The 21,472-nt window shown below is 36.2% G+C and overlaps 1 long non-coding RNA gene across 1 annotated transcript in view; it reads left to right on the forward strand.

Moving 5' to 3' along the window:
- LOC124605172 overlaps nucleotides 1–18,845 on the forward strand; it is a 49,189-nt gene extending 30,344 nt beyond the window's left edge. Inside the window, exon 2 of the long non-coding RNA XR_006978613.1 lies at nucleotides 18,168–18,845. This is a non-coding gene — a long non-coding RNA (uncharacterized LOC124605172). The remainder of the gene's footprint in view (nucleotides 1–18,167) is intronic.
- The last annotated feature ends 2,627 nt before the right edge of the window (nucleotides 18,846–21,472 follow it).

The raw sequence follows: 21,472 nt of genomic DNA on the forward strand, positions 1-21,472 counted from the left end.
CCCACTGTATATTATGGTTAAAATGCAAGCTAAGTCAGATGCAAATTCTGTTTATAATCTGACAGGGATTCCATTCAGCCCTGGATTCTTGTTTAATTTTACCAATTTCTTCTGACTCTCAATGTTATTGATACTAGTACCTTTATCACTCATATTTGCAGTGGGATGAGAATTAAATTGTGCATTACTTCTTTGTATTACTTTGTAAAGGAACATTTTTATGCAGTGTTTAGTATTTTTGCTTATGTTTTGCTACCCAATTAGTGTTAATCTTGCCTTTGAGGTGCCTGAATGATCTCTAGATAGCGGGCTTGTAATATATTAATACTGGTTTGGGATACTTGGTAAGTGGGCCTTCACGGGGTACACATTTGGCACCTATTTTGAAGCATCTGCCACTTCAAAGTGTTCGCCTTTTTGGGTGCCTCAAACAAACCTGGAACCAATTGTGCTGCATTCTTTGTACACATTCAATATACCCTGTTTCTCATATTATCTAGGTGTCTCAGATAGGTGAGCGATATTTTTGGGTGTGAACAATGAGTGTCTTTAAGCATCTACTTTGATCCATTATAAGCGATGTTCTACTTAAAAAAAATTTCAAGTAAAATATTTTGGGACAATTTGGTGCTTAAAATTCATTGCACTTAACTCACATTAAGAATAATAATCCCCTGACTGCCCGTATACAACTATTTAGACAATTGCACCTATTAACAACTGCTCTTAATACATAAGTGTGAATACTAACTTGGTTTAGAGCAGAAAAATAATATTTATGAATCAGGCACAAAAACATGAACAACTGGAGCACAACAGTGAAAAAGAGAGAGAATATAATGAATGGAATATATATTTGAATCCTCTCATTAGGATGAAGATGACCAACAATAAACAGGCTGGGTAAAAAAAGAGGTGCTGAAAGGATACCAAAATCACCCCAAGAATGGATCCAAAAAGGCACACTACACAAACAAAATTTAGCAAAAAAAAAAAAAAAAGAAAAAAAAAGTGAAACAACATTTGTAATCAAAGTAGTACTGCTAATGTGGAGGTAAGTCACAGTGAGTGTTGAACTCCGAGGAAACAAATAGGTTCAAAGTTGAAGCCTCTTAGACTAGCCTAGTCTTTTCAAATTTATATTTTTGTGAAGTCCTCATAAGACTCATAGACCATATGAAAAGTCTCTGTAGCAGGTTCGCTTACTTAAAGCTGAATATCTGATGGCACAGCCTTGATTTGCTACATTTTGATTATGCACTGTATGACACGAACAGGGTGGTGCACTACAATTATGATGATAAGCTGCCTTTCTCAGTTCCATTCATTACGAGACAGATAAAATCCAATCATTAATGCTTTGAGGAAGCAGATAACGATGGGTGCTATGAAGAATAGCGAAGTAAAGTTTCATTGTGAAATTGATCACTCAGGAAGAGCTCCTTTGTATGTAGGAAAGACACAACAGAATGAAAATATGTTCATTTACATTGACAGAGTTTTAAAATATTCACTTTGTGTTGGTTGCAACCACAAAGAAAAAGTGTCACTAACTTAAAAGGCAAATCTGTAGTGCACAATTCTTTATCTCTTTGTTTTCATCAAAAATGTATATTTCATTTATTAAAAAATTTGTTAGCGACTCAACCATGTTTTTGACTAATGATGTATCAACCAATTTGCAATTAAAATGTTTTCTCACTGAAGAACTCATATGCATATTTCACTATATTTTGTCTGTTACTCTAAATCTACATCTACTCATTAAAGAATTTTCATGAAAATTAACTAGCTTTGTCTGAATTAGAACAAACATTCATATTTGTCCTAATCATATGAAAATACTAAATGTTGACATGGTAATCATAATGATTACCTAGACAAATAAATGCAGGTATGTACAGAAAGATCAATGTTTCCAAACAAAATACACTAAAGTTAACAACTAATAAAAGAAGAGATGTAAAAAAAGAAATATAAGAGGAGGAGACATCATTCGGTAAGTGTCATGCAGTGCACACGTCCAATTACATGAATACATAAGTACCTTTACATTTGACATACACAAATTTTCACATTTTTACATTGCACCTTTGTATAATACTCTTTCACTGCACTTGCAGATTACTTTTTATAATCCTAACTGACACTATAAACATGTCACATTAACTTGTAAATTCACATTGCCTCTCCGACACATGTGGCAGTGTTGATTGGGCCATGAGACTGCTTGCTGGGGGCAGGGGGGAGGGGGGGGAGGGAGGGGGGAGGCCACAGTTGTGGCGCTGGTTGCATACAGTGGTGGCCATCACCATAGGCAGGATGTCATGGCGCACTGCCCTGCGGAAAACTCATGCACTGTTGACATCACATGCTATAATGTTGGTCATCTCCCATGCCATGAGCCACTTGCTTGCATGCTCTGACATAGCAGTGATGTAGCATTGCCTGCTGCTACTTCATGAACATAGAGAGAAAGCACATGGCAGAATCACTCCTAACCAAAGTTCGCACCACTGCATCATAAAATTAACAGTCACATGCAGATGTCAGTTTGAAATAGTGCAACAATGTAACTTTAAATGAACACACTCACTAAAACATTAATAAACTGATACAGAAGTCAAAAGTTTTGAAAATCATCACTACATGATATCACTTGAGAGTAAACATGGAATTTCTTCCTCTTCCATATCCAGTCATTTTTGTGTCTCTTCCTCTTCTTCACAAAGTGATCATACATGTCTTCATTTTCCTCTTTGCATGCTGTTCTACCTACTGTTCCAGTTTAAATTCTTCGCAATCCCGTACATACTCTTCATGACTTAATAAATTATGTACATTGTTCTACTGGTCCATTGATAAATATTCACTTGAAAATGCTATTTTGAACTGTGTAAAAGTTTTGACGTCTGCCACGCCAAACTTATATGCCATATAGCCACCAGCATGCATCTGCTGTGCACAAAAACCCATATTACTTACAACATTAAGATTTTAACATAAAACTTTAAAATGTCCATTGCTAGCAAAATTCATCACTTTGAAATAAAAGTACTCATTGTAAGTTTTTTGTATCAACAAATCAATATCTTCCTGTGTCAATTTTTGATAATTGTCAGCATTGTAGTTACACTTGGCCTTGACAAACTGACACGGCTCATTAACGTTAATTTCAAACTTTGTAGAACATCTTTGTACACCAAAAATCAACTAATCTTCCACACTGCTTTCTTAATATGACGTTTGCTGATGAATCTATTGTTGCTCTGACTTCTTTATCTTTGTCTTGTTACTTACTGTCCTGAACATCATCGTAATTTTCAGTTTTCTTTGGTCCTATAATCTTGTTTCTGAAATCTGTGCACAGTTCTTGCAAGTCATTACTAATATCTGCTATTTGATCTAAAAGTTTGTCCAGTTTCTCACTGTGTTCATGTTTTTTGTTCAGTTTTTGCTTATGGTCATTAAGTTTTTTGTTCAAGTTTTGAATACTGTCATTGAGTTCATTTTGTTGTAAAAACTGTACTAAAACATGCTATCTTCCTATGGCATGTACAGGATTATTATCTCTTCTTGCCACTTGTTGTTCAACACCTGTGTTCAAAGTTGACTCTCCATTTTCCACCGTAGTTACATTTTGAATTCTACTGATTAGTTCTGATTTGTTAACAAGCTCCATATCAACAATATCCTGATTAACACTGTCCTCACCATTAATAATGCTACTATTATCTGTTTGACTAACCATTGTTACTCAAATGTATACTGCACATACACAATTTACAATCAGAATAATTGTTCACTGTCTATAATCCTTTTGCTGTCCAGTGTTGCTGGAAATTAGGTGCAATTGAAAAATGTCAGATTCACTTACTGTATGTTGATGTTGGCGATTGGGCTCCGGATCTGAAGATGATTGCAGGACGTGAAGTCCTTGTTACTAGGCTTCATCTATAACATGGCCTGGGTGGTGCACTATAATGACAATGATGCTGCTGTTGCTCTCAGCTCCATTCATTAAGAGACATACATAATCCAATGATAGATACTTTGAGGAAGCGGGTACTGACAGGTACTATGAAGAACAGCTTTTGTTATGAGGTCACAAATGGTACAGTTTATTGTCGAAGCAAATACTTTGAAACATTCACAATTAATTAACATTCCAGACACTGCTGTATGACTTGTGTCATTCCACTACGAAACTCTCAAATGAAATAACACGGTGCAAATAATCATACACCAAACAGATGAGCAACTTTATCCGAACAGGGTCGGCAAGTACATAGTTGAGTTGAGAAACTCTACTACCCAGCTCATACAGCACTGCACTGCTTTTTTACTGCAGATTGTCACCTGCCGCCCAACACTGGTGCTCAGCAACAACAATCAGACTTTATCAAAACACTCTCAGTTGGCAGTTTAAAATTCTAAATTGGCGAGACCAGTGGTAGTTGTAACATAGTCACTTTGATTAAGCAGTTCCATAAATTGTCTCTCAACTTTTAGAAATAATAGTGAATAAATTGACATGTGATAATATAGGATCCTTACAACGTGCACACTAAGTAAGGTGTTGCTGTTAGTGTTACAGACAGTTTATTTGTAGCAATTCATTTTGGCAGATATTGGTGGCAACAATGTCAATTCACAGTATTGGAAAAACTTACAGGAGTTCGGCAGGTCTGTTGTGTGCATTCATAGTGCACCTATACTGTGACCTATATTTTGCAAGTTATGGTAGTGGAATGTGTGAAACTGGCAGACTGCATTAAACTGTGATTCCGAGAAGCTGTTGCCTTGGAGTAACCGATTACAAGGAGAGGACAGATTGCCACTCAATGTTTCATCTTTACAGTAAGTAGCAGTCTAACCTTTTCCTAATATTGTTGATATTCCAACCTGGAGTTTCAACTGTTTGGACACAATTAAGGGCATTTTTGAACCTAACAAGTATATAGCAGAGGTCATGGAGTTTGCAGATGATCTGGGAGGATTTCACTATTAGGTGGTGCAATACTGATAATGGACGTGTCAACAGCATGATTCCATCCATGTGGCACCATACAGTATTTAAGTTTACATTTAATAATGAAATCTTTCTAACAAAAATATTCATAACCTGGTTTATTGTTCCTGAAACAAAGTAACTGCATCCACCATTTTGGTTCTTTGGAAGGATACTGGGAAAATGTAATCAGTCTGCAAAGTTTTACAAATGTCCCATTTTAGAATACTGCTCAAATGTGTGGAACCCATACCAGATGGGACTAATAGGGGATACTGGACGCTCCAATTCAACAAAAGTAAGGTTTATTACAACACAACAGTATGCTAGCTAAACTGAAAACTACTTCTTACAAACTTAATATCAAATTCTCACAGAAATCGATCAGGCATTCATCTAGAAGACATCAAAGTTAATTAAGATGAATGGACATAAAGACTAATCCAATTAAATTTCCCACTGGGCAGAAGGAGAGAGTACTCAGCAACAGCTGGCCGAAGATACTTTTTGGGGGCAACGTTGGAGAGATCCAAAGTCCCACTGCAGTGGCTTCAACCAGGTTGCAATTGAAGGACTAATATTAGCCGGCACATGAGTTGTCCCAAAGTGTTGGCAGAGAACTGCTGATGGTAGGAGCTGTGGTGCTGCAAATAGGCGATGTGCAGAGTTATACTTCTGGATCTACTACTGCGCACATGACTTGGGAGAGGGAAGTAGATCCCCAGCAAGGAGGACCTCTGGTTACAATTGGCCCACTGTTTATCATTTGTGATATGACGCTCACCGGTGGCCGATGTCCTGGGAGGCGACGCCTTGGAGGTATGCAGATGCGCAATACTTCTCTATCTGCAGGTTGCTGGTCCATCAGACTTACTGGTGGTAAATGACAGAATACAAAGAAAGGTGGCACAAATGATCACAGATTTCTTTGACTTATGGGAGAGTGTTACTGGGATGTTGAAAAACCTGCATTGACAGACTCTTGACAATGGGTACTAATATACCATGATAGCACACATGCAAAGTTTCAAGAACCAGTAATAATTGCAGAATCTAGAAATATTCTTGATGTGTCACTCATATAAAGACCATAAAAATAAAATTTGATGAATCACGGTATGCACAGATACATTTAAGCAGTCATTCTTCCCGGGCTGCATATAAAATTGAAATGGAAAAATGTTGCTCTGCTTCACTTAATCATATCCAGTATAATCGTATTCCACTGTCTTCCACCAAACAACAATGCAACTAGGCTATTTTTACATGTACAAATTATTGCAAGATGTGAAGGAAGCAGACAACTGTGGGAAAAATTTTAGGAATGTTAGAGGAGAACTTTGGGCCATTGAAATTTTAGTCTGATGCTTACTAGAGAATAATAATTTGTTATTATTATTGTTATTATTACACACATTACAGGTCTTTCATCAAACCACGCAAAACATTAATGACTACTTGTTCTTCCAGTACTACTTCATTCGTTCACTAAAGGCTCTCTTCCTTTCTTCTGTCCACTTTGGCCTTTGGGCTTTAGGTGCTGTTTTCTCTGACATCACTTCCCACTTGTACACCTTGTGTCATTATCCAGGATGTCCACTGAATCTATCTGAGCTCTTTCCAGATCAATTTTGACTTGGGTCGTCCAGAGTGCAGTGGTCTTGAGTCTCTGGATGTACCTGAGGATTCCATTGCTGAGTTTGGCCTGTAGGAGTCTGCTTATGTGTCCATAAAATTTTAATCGCCTCTTTCTAATGTCTGCTGTGATGTTGGAGAACTACTCTGTAGTGTTCCTCTTTATTATTATTATTTCCTTCACTTTCTCAGACGTTAAGTCCGGTTAAAAATGGAGTGACGCGGACCTTGATCAAGCGTCACTTCCTTTTAACTGTACGGTATGTATTATATTGCATTTAGGAACTTTCGGGTAATTGAACATGTATCAATAATTACGGATTTCTGTAGTTGTATATATGTTTGGATGTAGCTGTATTGCATTGATGTACTGGTGGATATTGTGTGGTATGACTCCTGTAGTTGATAGTATAATTGGTATGATGTCAACTTTATCCTGATGCCACATGTCTTTGACTTCCTCAGCCAGTTGGATGTATTTTTCAATTTTTTCTCCTGTTTTCTTTTGTATATTTGTTGTATTGGGTATGGATATTTTGATTAGTTGTGTTAATTTCTTCTTTTTATTGGTGAGTATGATGTCAGGTTTGTTATGTGGCGTTGTTTTATCTGTTATAATGGTTCTGTTCCAGTATAATTTGTATTCATCATTCTCCAGTACATTTTGTGGTGTATACTTGTATGTAGGAACGTGTTGTTTTAAAAGTTTATGTTGTAAGGCAAGCTGTTGATGTATTATTTTTGCGACATTGTCATGTCTTCTGGGGTATTCTGTATTTGCTAGTATTGTACATCCGCTTGTGATGTGATCTACTGTTTCTATTTGTTGTTTACAAAGTCTGCGTTTATCCGTTGTGGTATTGGGATCTTTAATAATATGCTTGCTGTAATACCTGGTGTTTATTGTTTGATCCTGTATTGCAATCATGAATCCTTCTGTCTCACTGTATATATTGCCTTTTCTTAGCCATGTGTTGGATGCGTCTTGATCGATGTGTGGCTGTGTTAGATGATACGGGTGCTTGCCATGAAGTGTTTTCTTTTTCCAATTTACTTTCTTCGTATCTGTTGATGTTATGTGATCTAAAGGGTTGTAGAAGTGGTTATGAAATTTCAGTGGTGTAGCCGATGTATTTATATGAGTGATTGCCTTGTGTATTTTGCTAGTTTCTGCTCGTTCTAGAAAGAATTTTCTTAAATTGTCTACCTGTCCATAATGTAGGTTTTTTATGTCTATAAATCCCCCTCCTCCTTCCTTTCTGCTTAATGTGAATCTTTCTGTTGCTGAATGTATGTGATGTATTCTATATTTGTGGCATTGTGATCGTGTAAGTATATTGAGTGCTTCTAGGTCTGTGTTACTCCATTTCACTACTCCAAATGAGTAGGTCAATATTGGTATGGCGTAAGTATTTATAGCTTTTGTCTTGTTTCTTGCTGTTAATTCTGTTTTCAGTATTTTTGTTAGTCTTTGTCTATATTTTTCTTTTAGTTCTTCTTTAATATTTGTATTATCTTTTCCTATTTTTTGTCTGTATCCTAGATATTTATAGGCATCCGTTTTTTCCATCGCTTCTATGCAGTCGCTGTGGTTATCCAATATGTAATCTTCTTGTTTAGTGTGTTTTCCCTTGACTATGCTATTTTTCTTACATTTGTCTGTTCCAAAAGCCATACTTATATCATTGCTGAATCCTTCTGTTATCTTTAGTAATTGGTTGAGTTGTTGATTTGTTGCTGCCAGTAGTTTTAGATCATCCATGTATAGCAAATGTGTGATTTTGTGTGGGTATGTTCCAGTAATATTGTATCCATAATTTGTATTATTTAGCATGTTGGATAGTGGATTCAGAGCAAGGCAGAACCAGAAAGGACTTAATGAGTCTCCTTGGTATATTACACGCTTAATCTGTATTGGCTGTGATGTGATATTATTTGAATTTGTTTGGATATTAAGTGTGGTTTTCCAATTTTTCATTACTATGTTTAGGAACTGTATCAATTTAGGATCTACTTTGTATATTTCCAACATTTGTAGTAACCATGAGTGGGGTACACTATCAAAAGCTTTTTGGTAATCAATGTATGCGTAGTGTAGCGACCTTTGTTTAGTTTTATCTTGATATGTCACCTCTGCATCTATTATCAGTTGCTCTTTACATCCTCGTGCTCCTTTGCAACAGCCTTTTTGTTCTTCATTTATAATTTTGTTCTGTGTTGTATGTGTCATTAATTTCTGTTTAATGACTGAAGTTAATATTTTGTATATTGTTGGTAGGCATGTTATGGGGCGATATTTAGCTGGGTTCGCTGTGTCTGCTTGATCTTTAGGTTTCAGATATGTTATTCCGTGTGTAAGTGTATCAGGGAATGTGTATGGGTCTGCAATGTAACTGTTAAATAATTTATATAATGGAAGGAAACATTCCACGTGGGAAAAATTATATATAAAAACAAAGATGAGGTGACTTACCGAACAAAAGCGCTGGCAGGTCGATAGACACACAAACAAACACAAACATACACACAAAATTCAAGCTTTCGCAACAAACTGTTGCCTCATCAGGAAAGAGGGAAGGAGAGGGGAAGACGAAAGGAAGTGGGTTTTAAGGGAGAGGGTAAGGAGTCATTCCAATCCCGGGAGCGGAAAGACTTACCTTAGGGGGAAAAAAGGACAGGTATACACTCACACACACGCACATATCCATCCACACATACAGACACAAGCAGACATATTTCAAAATCTGCTTGTGTCTGTATGTGTGGATGGATATGTGCGTGTGTGTGAGTGTATACCTGTCCTTTTTTCCCCCTAAGGTAAGTCTTTCCGCTCCCGGGATTGGAATGACTCCTTACCCTCTCCCTTAAAACCCACTTCCTTTCGTCTTCCCCTCTCCTTCCCTCTTTCCTGATGAGGCAACAGTTTGTTGCGAAAGCTTGAATTTTGTGTGTATGTTTGTGTTTGTTTGTGTGTCTATCGACCTGCCAGCGCTTTTGTTCGGTAAGTCACCTCATCTTTGTTTTTATATATAATGTTAAATAATTTAGTTAGATGTGAATGTGTTGAGGTGAACTTCTTTAACCAGAAATTTGCTATTTTATCATTTCCAGGGGCTTTCCAATTGTGAGTAGAATTAATTGCTTGGGTGACTTCATGTTGCAAAATTATCACTTCAGGCATTTGTGGTATCATCTTGTATGTGTCTGTTTCTGCTTGTATCCACCGTGCATGCCTGTTATGTTGTACCGGGTTTGACCATATGTTGCTCCAGAAGTGTTCCATGTCTGTTATGTTTGGTGGATTGTTTATTTTAATGTGTGTGTTATGTATTGTCTGGTAAAATTTCTTTTGGTTTGTGTTGAATGTTTGGTTTTGTTTCCTTCTATTTTCACTTTTTTTGTATCTTCTGAGTCGTTTGGCTAATGCTTGTAATTTCTGCTTCTTTTCGTCTAATTGCTCTGTCGCTTCTTGTTGTGAGATTTTACCTAACCTTTTTCGGTTTTTTTCCGAGATTTCATTTCTTATAAATTGTGTTAGCTGTCCGATGTCTTTTCTCAGTTTTTCTATTTTGATCTGTAGCCTGTGTTGCCATGCTGGTTTTGTGGGTTTCTTCTGTGTGTTGGTTGGTTCTGATCTCTGCCTAGTGTGTATATTTAGTGTAGTGAGTGCTCCTATATAAACCAGCAGTTGTAACTCTTCCATAGTTGTGTTTTCATTTATTTTGTTGTGTATGATTGTGTTGATAGTTTTTATTGTTGTTTCGACTTGTGGGTTATTTGGCGGTCTATGCAAGAATGGTCTAATGTCTGTATTTGTGTCTTTGTATTCTATATATGTTAGCTGAAATTTTTCTTCTATATCTAACATCTGTGTCACTTCGTGTTCTATTTGTGCTTGTTCTGGTGGCTGTCTTAAGATTTCGTTTTCCTCTGATTGTTTAATTGGTGCGTGTTGTTCTTTGTTTGTTTGCTCTGGGATGTTTGAGTCCATTACTGTATTTTCTTCTTCTTCTGATTGCACATTATTTTGTTCCAGTATTTGTTGTACTTGTTGTTTGATGTTTTCTAATTCTGACTGGGGTATCCTGTTATTTTTTATTATTACACAGATCTGATCAGCTAGTCGTTGTTCTGTTAAAAATTTTAATTCTGGGTATCTGATAATAAATGTTGTGTATACTTGTGATCTGTATCTAGTTGTGTTGGTTCCTAGGTTTGTTGCTTGGTAATAACAGAACATGAGGTGTCGATTAACTTCATCTGACCATCTCATCCTCTGTCTTTGTTTTCCTTCTAGGGTGGTTGCAGGAAGCATATCCTGCAAAACACCTCTATTTGGATTTAAATCATTTTCCAGTTGGCTAGCAGTGTCGTTACCATTGTGGGCGGGCATAGGGTTCAAGCGTCGTCCCCAACCATGACGGCGCTTGTCCGAGGCTTCTTTAGTTCTGTCCTGAACCAACTAATCACACTAAGAGGGGGGTTAGCCCTATTAGTGGTTTGTTCTTTTCGTCGCCTTTTACGACTGGCAGAACATTATTATTATTATTATTATTATTATTATTACTATTATTATTATTATTATTTTGATATACAGTTGCCTGGAGAAGTCCAAATTCATTGCTTGCTGCCTTCTTTCAGAATCAAAACTGTAACTGCTTCTTGGTTTAGAGTTGTCTTCTGAACAGAAATATACAATACTTTAGGTTTTTACTTCATCATTTGGCCACGTTTGTAATCCAAGCTGACTCAATCAGCAGAGCATGTCTTACCCTCCATTCAGTCAGCATTGTCCACATCACCTACAGTGTGGATACTGCTGGAATCTTATCTGGCTAATTCAAATTTACTTTTCCAATAATATTGGCACTTGCTTTAATCTCACTCTCGAGCCAGGGGAAAATAGTTGTTTGACTTTTATGATGTCTTCAAACACTGTTAGATAGGCAAAATGACTGCACATACTTCCGTACTTTAGCGCATTCTCAACCCACCATCCATGGTATAATATCGTAACCATGTAATGCCATGCTGACTGTTAATCAACCATGATTGTTTCAAAAAGATGAAAAGATGCTTCAGAGACTGCTACTAGTCACAAAATGTGTTGACTATTTAAATTATTTCATGAAGCAACAGATTTTGAGGAGATATCTGATCTTCAGGCTATACAAAAACAGCAATACAAAAACATTTAACAAAAGTACACTTCAGTATTAAAGTTGTTCTGTACAGTCTTGGCATTTGCTGTATTTATCTTGTGGAAAGAGAAGGTAATCTAATATGAGAGAAGATTCACTCAATATGTTGGTCTGCGATTCACAAAAAAAATTATTAAATTTGCTCACTTTGTTCATATGAAATGGCTGTCTTTTTGTGGTCTTTTCATTACCTCCATTGCTTTGGCACCTTAGCAGTAGAAGTAAATGAAAAAGACGAGTAAAATGAAAATATAAAAAGGAAAGAGCATTGTTTTAATGACAAAAGGTGTCCTAAAGAAGATGAAATAAAATAGGTAAATGACGAAATGAGCACAGGAAATATTATCTATGAATATCTGAATTTAGCAAGGGAAAGGAATAGAAAGTGAAGATAATGCTGCAAGGAAGGGAGGAGGGTTGGGGAGCAGAGACGGGAAGATGACAGGGATTTGCAGAAGTTCTTGATAGGAGAACTTCTGTGAAGTTAAGAAGGTAGGAGATGAGGTACTGGCGGAATTACAGCTGTGAGAGGACAGGTCATGAGTAGTGTTTGAGTAGCTGAGTTGGCAGAGCACTTGCCTGCGAAAGGCCAAGGTCCTGAGTTTCAGTCTCGCTCCAGCACACAGTTTTAATCTGCCAGGAAGTTTCATATCAGTGCACACTCCACTGCAGAGTAAACATTTCATTCTAGTAATTTTTATTATTCTCTAAATATTTGTAGTGTGTCCCTTGTATTTAACAAAACTGATCAAACCAAAATTATGCTCCTTTAAACTACAGAAACAGCATTAATGAAAAAAAAAAAATAATTCTGTAGAGCATAGTTTCGCAGAAGTATTTACTTTCAGTTTTCATTTGGGACATTTGGAGGACCCAGAACTGATTGCGATTGTTTAATTACATGTTTCATATTTAGTGTATATATTCATTTAGCTGCATTGCCAACAAAATTCTCCATTGGACATAATGCACTGAGCCCTTTGTTTGACTCATTGAAAGAACCATTTATTTTAAGTGTGAAGTCATTCCGCTTAGTGCCCTCTGCTGATTTTTGTTTTACACCCTCTATGCCGTGAAAAATGTTCCTTTTATGTCCTTCTTTGTTATAGGGGATGCAAAAAGGCACAAGATATGGTGAAAACAAACTGCCAGGTACTAAGTGCTGTATTATTTATGGGTAATTTCATGTGAAATCACCCAGTGGCCATTGCCCTTATGTCACAGACTTTTCTGAAAATTTGGTGTAGGAACGTACATAATGAGTTAGGGTTAAAATATTTTGTCTGGAATTTTTTGACCAAAATTGTAATTAGGAGACCACTTTGAAATGTGGGCCCCTTCTGCCAACTGGCGTTGAGAAACGAAGTGCCTTGTAAATTTATAGCCACTATAACTTTTTTATTTATGAATCAATGTTATTCAATTTGGTGTCATTGGAAAGTAAAAGAATAGAGCTATAATAAAAAAAGTATTAAAGTGCTTTGTCTAAGCAACAAATGTTTGAAAATTTGTAATTAATGTAATTTCTCACCATTTTTTTCTTTTCTTTTCTTTTTTTTTTTCTTTTGCAAATTTCAGGAATTTTTTTCAGCAGAATCACAGGTTTCACCATCTGAATTTTTGTTTCAAATAATTCCTACTACCATACTTTTCAACATAAAAAAAAAATCAGAAGGGTGTTTGTCCGCTATTGTTAGATCTTATACTTTTTCAATAATGCTGTAATAATTAATTGCTTCAAATAGCTAATCAACAATACATGAAACAACAATGAAAAATTCAGTCGAGCAGCAACACTCACATGCAACACAGGCTGTGTGTGTTAGGTTTTTGTGTGCCTGTGCACTTTATATATCTGAAGGACTTTTTTTGTCTTGATTTTGTTCTTCTTACATAAGCAGCCAGTCTGTCTGGTAATTAGAGAACAAGAAAAAGTTTCAAATCATCCAGTTGTTTTCTGAAACATACACAATTGATTAAAAATCACAATGTAAAACAAATGTTCTTTAGGTTTTGTGGCAGCAGTTGTGTCAGAAGAAAAGTAGTAGCAGTGAAGAGCTTGATTTAATAGATATGTCAAGCCTGAATCAAGCTGGTATTGAATTATTGAAGCTAAGAAGCACCTGCGAAAATACTGAGTGTGTGTGTTCTTCTCACAAGAGACTCTATTTGGGAACATTTGAAGACAGACAAAGAATTTACTGTGACCCTTTTAAGGAGAATGATAAAAAGACTGCTAAGAAATCTTTGAAACCTATTTCTTTAACCATGGCAAGGAAATATAAAACCCTTGGACTTAACCCAGGTACCAAGCTGTGCATAACATGCTGTAACGACATTTTATCTCCTATGGGGCATAACCTTCCAGGGATGGAAGAATGTGAAGTTGAAGATTAAGAATATACACCAGATCCATCTACAGCTCTTCAAAAACTTAATGAAAGTTGTGAACTACATGAAATTTCACCATTTCAGGTGACCAAGAGAGCACAAGACAGGCGTCCAGAATACATTTGATCCAAGTCTCGTCACTTAGCTTTAAAACTCCAGCAAACAGCATCATAAGTGCTACGTGTTCCAGTGAAAAATGTGTCTGAAGAAACTGGCAGTGCTGAATGTACAGACTGTAATATTTTAATGCAAAAACTTAAAGAGAAATTCAGCAGAAGTTCTGTTAAAGAAAAACTACAAATACTTACCTCAGCACCAGCCTCATGGAGTAAAGAAAAAATCCAAATGTTTTTTACCCAATGTATGGTAAAGAAATCAAGGGTATTGCTAAAAGAAGATGGTATTTTGTCAAAAGGGAGTTATAAAGTGGGAAACAGAATAGGTAAGGATGTGGAAAAACGTGTCCAGAATCTTTACTGTGAAGATGATATAAGTCGCATTTCTGCTAATAAAAAAGACTGTCCGTCTGTCCCTTCAGAAAATGGCAAAAGAGTGTATAAGGCAAAAACACTAATTTTACATAATCTGAAAGATGTATACTTAGCTTTCAGAGAAAAATACCCTGAAGATAAAATTGTTTTTACTAAATTTTGTGAACTTAGGCCAAAAGAATGTGTTACTGTAAACAGTCGTGGAATGCATAACATATGTGTATGCGTGTATCACCAAAATGTAAAACTGTTAATGCATGCTGCACATGTGAAAGAACAGTACACTGAACTTCTACAAAAACTTTTGTGCAATCTGGAAAACAAGGAGTGCATGTTGTATCGCTGTTCTCGGTGTGCTGACGAATATGAACTGGGCAATTTTTTAATGGAGCTGGAGTCCTTACGAGATTGTGAAAATGTTGTATTCAAACAATGGATGCAAACTGATCGACCTACACTGGAGACATTAATGAAGACGACCAATGAATTTGTTGAGTATCTCATGCAAAAACTTCAAAACTTAACACAACATCATTATGTATCAAAATCTCAGAGTCTCTACTTCAAATCAAGCAAAGAAACCCTCTCTGATACTACATGAATGATCATAATGGATTTTGCAGAGAACTATACCTGTTTGATTCAGGATGCCACATCCAGCATGTTATGTACTTCAGTGATGGCAGTTCTGCACAATATAAAAACTTTAAGAACTTTTTTAAATTTGTGCCATCAGAAGCAAAATCATGGAGTAACTGCAGAATGGAATTTTTTTGCCACTAGTCATGGCAAAAATGCATGTGATGGAGTTGGTGGTACTATTAAACATTCAGCAACAAGAACAAGTTTACAGTGTCCATATGACAGTCACATTTTAAGTCCAAAAGATCTATTTACATCTGCCAAAACTCATGTTCCATGTTTATGTTACAAAAGAGGAGATAACAAAGCTCACAAACATGTTACAGAAACGATGCGAGACTGGTTCTACCATTCCTGTGACAAGAGTGAATCATTTTCAAACCACTGAATGAAAATAAGTTGCTGATAACGTGTATTTCATCATCTACTAAATGCATTCAAGTGTCTCATGGAATTCAAAACACTGCCTCCAACACAATTACAGAAGAAACAGATGTTGCAGCTATCTACGATAACCGGTGGTGGCTTGGAAAAATTTTAGAGATAAGTGAAGAACAAAAGTCAAGTTCATGAGTCCAAGTGGCCCTTCCTCAAGTTATTCATGGCCACTTCACACTGATGTTTGCTGGATACCTTATGAAAACATTTTAATGACATTGCCTGCTCCTAGTGCAAGCACAAGCACTGGTAGTTTATATACTTTTGAATCAGACATAATATTGTCCATTGAAAACTTGGTTGACAGAATCAATGCTTTTTATAATTTTATGAATGTGTTTTATCAGAGCTGATCATCATTTGTGACCACTAGGTAAGAGTCACAAAATGAAATGTGTATATTATTATTTATGTTCTTTATGTTTTAAATGATTAAACAGAACAAACACCTTTCTGATTTTTATTTATGTTGAAATGTATGACAATAGGAATTCTTTGAGACAAAGTTTAAAATGGTGAAACTTGTGATTTTGACGAAAAAAATTCATGAAATTCGTAAAAAAATATTTTGAAATATGACATTAATTACAGATTTTCACATATTTATATGTACAGTTGCAGCATTTTTATAGTTTAGTGATATAGTTGGTACTTTTATCTTTCTAATGACGCCAAATTGACTGAAATTGATTTATAAATATTGGAGTTATAGTAGTTAAAAAATTTCAACCTACCTTTCGTACTGCTACCAGATGGAGAAAATGCTAGACATTTCAAAATAGCCCCCTGACTACAGTTTTGATCTAAAATGTGTGAAAAAAATATTTTATCACTTTCTATTTATGTACTTTCTTACACTAAATTTTTACAAATATCTGTGACATGATGGTAACAAGATATATTTATTTTGGGTGATTTTAAATGTAATGAGCCTTACAGGATTAGCATGGTGGAGGAGCCAGTCCATTGATTGCTACAGCTTAGGGAATTTTTTACAGTACATGTTGGTTATAATTAAACTTTTGCTTTTTGAGCCAGTGTATATGGAAAACTATTCACCGTATTGGTGCCCAACATTATAGGAATGACGTTCAAACTGTCCACTGCAGGATTTGCATTTTTAGTAGTGTTAGTGTCATGACTTGCCATTAGGTGCCGGTGCTGATATGGCAACGTAGGATTGAAACACAAGCATTTGTATGCAGTCAACATGATCTGGACACAGCGAGCAGGAGTTTACTTGTAAATCTGTTTTAACAAAACAATAGCAATAATGCTGCTGCTTTTCGTGAGTTTTGACGCATTCAAGGAATATGGAGAGGTCTCCTTTCCACACTAGGGTTGATGAACATGATGCAGAAGTTCCATTTAGCTGGCGATTTGGGAATTGCTCCGGGGAGAGACCAACAGCGAATTGCGCCACAAATTGTTGAAGAAGTTACTGTTGCCATGGCTGAGTATGCTGTATGCAGTGTGTGATTTTCAAGCAGTGCACGAGCTGTGTCACAACAGCTGAACATTCCGTGGTCAGCTGTCCATAAAGCAATGCGAACAGTAGTGAAAAAGTATCTCTAGTGCAGCACCAAGCTGTCATGGATGTAGAGGCTCATCACATTGAGCAACTTTTGTAACCTGGAACATAAAAAGCACACAGTTATCAAATGTTACCATCTCATATGGTAATTAGAATGTGTTTCTTTCAATGCTTTATTCGTTATTTGTCTTTCATATGTCCTTACAAATGTTTCCACAAAGTTTCACTGTCTTGCAATCACTTGCATTTCATGGGAGCCCTCTCAAATAGAGAAAGTTTATTAATCACCCAATACTTCAAACAGTTGCCTTAGAATTTGAAGGTATTAATGGGGGTTAACTCTGATACCATTGGTAACTAATTCTGGTGGACTGTTAGCTTCATGTTGAAAAAGCAAACCAGCATTTGTTCTCAAAAGTCCTGGTTTCTTCAGTTGTAGTGATGAAACAGTCTTTCACTGGCTCATTTGTTGCTCCATCTCTGGGTCATACCAAGCAATTGATGCTGCTCATTTTTCCAAGCAGGAAACAGAACTTCACGTGAGGATGTCATTTTGTTGTCCCTGCAAATGAAGAAGTTGTTGAGCACATGAAACAGTGTTTGCAAAAAGCAAGTACTTTGATCTAATTGATTCTTCACCATGGATGATCCAGGACAATGTATTGTAGAGGTGGGGGAAAAAATAATAAAATTTAAAAAAATGAAGGTGGGGGGAACACGTCACTACTGTTCTTCCAGCCACACGAAAAGAATTCTTGATACCCTTTGGTTCTCACTAGTGTATGTGTTTTCTAATCGGTGCTTTTCCATCATTTGTGTTTCAGCTATTATGTTTCATCAGAGCGGATTCTGAGAGTATATCTACATTACACTTAGAAGGCTCCTGACTGCAGAGTGCAGAAAATCCTGATGAGGAGGAAAATATTACTACAGTAAATAAAGTGAAGTTTGTGTGTTCACCAGAGACAGTCTTACTACACTGTACCACATAATAAGATACAAGCAAATCATAAGCTCCTGGACACATTTGAGAAGTATTCTTAATGTGACCCCAATAATGATTTAAACAATATGATGTAGAAATTATGCTCGAAACATAGTAATAGTTAAACACAGTGCATTGAAATTCTTGTTTCCTTTAGAAAATAGTGTATAATAAATAGAAAAATATCCATTTATGAAGTTTGTGCAAATTACGCTGACTGTATTCCCATTTTTTTAGTCTTTTGTCTCATTCTAGAATTGTGACATCAATAATATTAAATAAGTAAGATTCCATATAGTGAATATTGTGGAATATTGTAAACCATATTTCTTATAAATAAGTAAAGTTTTATTTTCTGTTTTATTTTATGATTTATTCCTCAGTGAATAGAGTTATAATGAGGCAGAGTTGTGCCTGTAACTTGGTTCAGCATCTCATTATAGAACTCTTGTTAAGGAAAGGATATCCCAAAACTACTGTCAAATAAAGAAAGATTAAGTGTGTATCTACTATTTGATACAATATACATTATTTGATACCAGATCACAATTTCTGTAAGTCCTTATGCTAATTAGTCATTACACAAGGATGTAAACTGGCTTAACAAAGAGATGATGTGGTCATACTTAATTGAAGCTTTATTGAAGGAATCATTCTCTAATTTGAAACTGCTACGTATATCAACAAGGGTTTGAACTATGATTTTTTTTTAAAGTTACTAGTTTAGCTTTTTATGCTCATTAGATGCACAGGAATAGATTTGTTGAACTGACTTCTCTTCACCATAAAATACACAGCTATAGCTGATGCGCACAATATGAAAGGCATTGACAACATCTTTCTGGTCTCATCTTATTTTAGTATTTAGTTGTAAAAGTCATAATTAAAAAAATTATCTGGCAATGGTGGCACAATACTAACCACAAAATATTCCAATTATGAAAGAAAAATGTATAAAACAGAACCATAACTAATTACACCCTCAAAGTTTAAGAGAAAACTTGAAAGAGAACTTAAAGTAGGTACTGTAAATTGAAATTTTAACATGTTCTTAAACATATTCCTACAGTACTTAGTCATCCCATAAAATGACTAGGATAAAGTTAAACGGAGTTAGGGAAAAAGGATATTACACCTGGGTTTAAAGTATTCTGCCATAGCAAAATAGAACTCTATGTAATTCAGAAGACTGGCTGTAATTCAGAGTTGAATCTACATTACCACCTGTACTTTAAAGTCCTGTACTGTTGTTAAAAATTACTGTAACCTAAAGTAATAAAAAAACACTTTTACAGTTACTGCATTTACTGCCCATCAAACATTGATACGACATAAATCATCCAGGAAAAATTAAAGTCTACCAGAAAATAAACTAGATGTAACTGACACTTGAAACTCTGGAATTTCTGTGTCTATCGCACGACACAATCAGTGACATTGGACTTAACTCTAGCAAGTTCAGCATGTTTCAAATGAAGTAGGCAATGGTAGGACTGATAATGAGAGGAAATATTTTTGAGTGTGTCACCTATAGTCAAGATTTACCGACAGAGAGAAAGTTTCACATCAGAAAAGTAGGATGAGGTGACAGATTTAACAGAGTCTTCCGAAAACAGTATGATGTTATAATGTAATCAAGTGTCCAGCAGCAGTTCCGTTGAGAAGAATGAGGCTTAGCATTGCTGGTGATGAACTGTTTAAGGTAGCTACCCTCAAGCAACTCACAGCCACCTGTTCTGCAGCGGGTTATATTGCCAATTTTATAGTTCCCCAGGAAGTATTAATAGTAACTTTAGATTTTTTGCAGATGCTGCTATTATCAATAATGAAGAACTGCCTGAATAGAGCTGTCAAAATATTAAACAGAATCTTGATAAGATTTCAAAGTGATGCTAGATTGGCAGTTTCTTTTAAATGGTCAGAAATGTAAAAAGTATGAATGGTCACAAATTTATTTGACCCATGGGAGTGTGTTACAGAGATAATGAAGAAACTGAACTGGCATATACTTGAAAATAGATGCAAACTATTCTAAGAAAGCCTACTTACAAAATTTCAAAAACCATTTTTAAATGCTAAATCCAGGATATACTACAGTTCCCTGTGTATCACTCATATAGGGATCTTAAGGACAAGATTAGGCTAATTACAGAATGTGCAGAAACATTTAAACGGTAGTTATTTCCACATTCCACACATAAATGAAATGGGATGCAGTCCTAATAGCTGGCACAATGAGAAGTACCCTCTGCTATGCAGTTCACAGTGATTTGCAGAGTATTATCGTAGATGCAGACTGATGTGGCTGACTTGTGTGGCCAGTGTGACTGCCACTTGTGGTAGTGCCATTAAACCCACAATACCCATGGCATCTGACTTTAATAAATCTTTGTCTTTTTATGGCAAGGGTATCAGAAAAATGCATTTATTTTTCACAGAGAAATGTCTGACAAAAATAAAGTAGAAACAATTTAGTGCTTTCAAAAACAAATAAAATATTGAAACAAATGTGATGGATATCATACACAATAGTTGTGTTGGTATTGATTCGAGGTGGCACAGAACACCACAAACTTTTAGTAAATGAATAAATCATGAACATAGTTATTTACACTGTGTACAAAGTTGTCTGTTCCACACTGGTTCTGGTCACTGAATTGCCTGTACAGTGCTGATCACTTGCTAACATTTTCAATCACTTGAATATCAATAGCATCATACTAGTATGTAGTTGTCTCACTGCAAGTCTTCTGAGATCTGGGGGCAGAGCTCAATGTGCGACACCTTAAAATGACACATGGCAGACATTGCGTGCAGTAGGTAGAAGCGTAGATGATGTCTTCTGGTGGCATCTGTAGCCCTACCCATAGGAAAATAGTGAACCCTGGAGAGAATGTGGCATACTGGTGTTCTGTTTAAATGCGTCTTCATCTATGGAGATGCGAATGATGCCCCATGTGCAGTCAACAAAGACACTGTTGATACTGCATTCCAGTGCCCCCCACCCCTCACCCCCCTGCCCTGGAAATTGTGCACTATTGTCACATATTTGCGTGGAGATCAGGACCCGGGGAAGGTCTCTGCCATGGTGCAGCTGATGAAGTCAGATGTGGTGTGATGGCAGGTGGCAATAACCAACCTGCA

This window comes from Schistocerca americana, chromosome 3, assembly GCF_021461395.2.
Source record: "Schistocerca americana isolate TAMUIC-IGC-003095 chromosome 3, iqSchAmer2.1, whole genome shotgun sequence".
Classification (NCBI taxonomy): Eukaryota; Metazoa; Arthropoda; class Insecta; order Orthoptera; family Acrididae; genus Schistocerca; species Schistocerca americana.